Here is a 1,063-nt window from a genome sequence, read left to right as displayed (position 1 = left end):
GGAGGGGAGGGGAGGGGAGGGGAGGGAAGGGAGAAGGGAAGGGAAGGAAGGGGAAAAGAGTGGCTGGGCCCAGTGGCTCACACCTGTAATCCGAGCACTTTGAGAAACTGAGGCAGGTGGATCACGAGGTCAGGCATTCGAGACCAGCCTGGCCAACATAGTGAAACTCCATCTCTACTAAATATAGAAAAAATCAGCCAAGCATGGTGGCAGACGCCTATAATCTCAGCTATTCAGTAGGCTGAGGCAGTAGAATTGCTTGAACCTGAGAAGCGGGGGTTGCCGTTAGCCGAGATTGTGCCATTGCGCTGCACTCCAGCCCTGGCGACAGAGTGAGACTCTGTCTAAAAAAAAAAAAGAAAAGAAGGAAAGAAAAAAGAGAGAAAGGAAAGGATAGGAAAAGGAGAGGAGAAAGGAAGTAAAAGAAATACAACACCGGGCACGGTGGCTCACGCCTATAATCCCAGCACTTTGGGAGTCCAAGGCGGGTAGATCACGAGGTCAAGAGATCGAGACCATCCTGGCCAACATGGTGAAACCCTGCCTCTACTAAAAAAATGCAAAAAATTAGCCGGGTGTGGTGACACATGCCTGTAATCCCAGCTACTCGGGAGGCTGAGGCAGGAGAATTGCTTGAACCGAGGAGGCGGAGGTTGCGGTGAGCCGAAATGGCGCCATTGCACTCCAGCCTGGGCAACAAGAGCGAAACTCCATCTCAAAAAAAAACAAAAAGAAAAAGAAATACAAATCTGTGCATAGTTAACACCTGTGCTTCTTTATCAATGTATTAAGGAGCAACTTCTATCAGTAAATCTAATAACCAGTATACCTTCAATATAGTAATGGTTGTAATTTGTATTTTGATGTAGAGTTTGTGATTTAAAAATATATGTAATTTCTATTGATGAGAAAATTACAGGTACTGCTAATATTACCAATATCTGTTCTTGAGTTTATAATGGAAGGAAGTGGCAATTTTCAGAGACATTAATAAAAGTTAATATGTACATTTCTCCCATCCGAGTTCACAGAACCTCTAGATTCTAGCTCCAGACTCATCCAC

Source organism: Cebus imitator, unplaced genomic scaffold, assembly GCF_001604975.1.
Source record: "Cebus imitator isolate Cc_AM_T3 unplaced genomic scaffold, Cebus_imitator-1.0 Scaffold207, whole genome shotgun sequence".
NCBI classification, from domain to species: Eukaryota; Metazoa; Chordata; class Mammalia; order Primates; family Cebidae; genus Cebus; species Cebus imitator.
The sequence above is the reverse complement of the archived record's forward strand: the minus strand, read 5'-3'. Positions refer to the sequence as shown.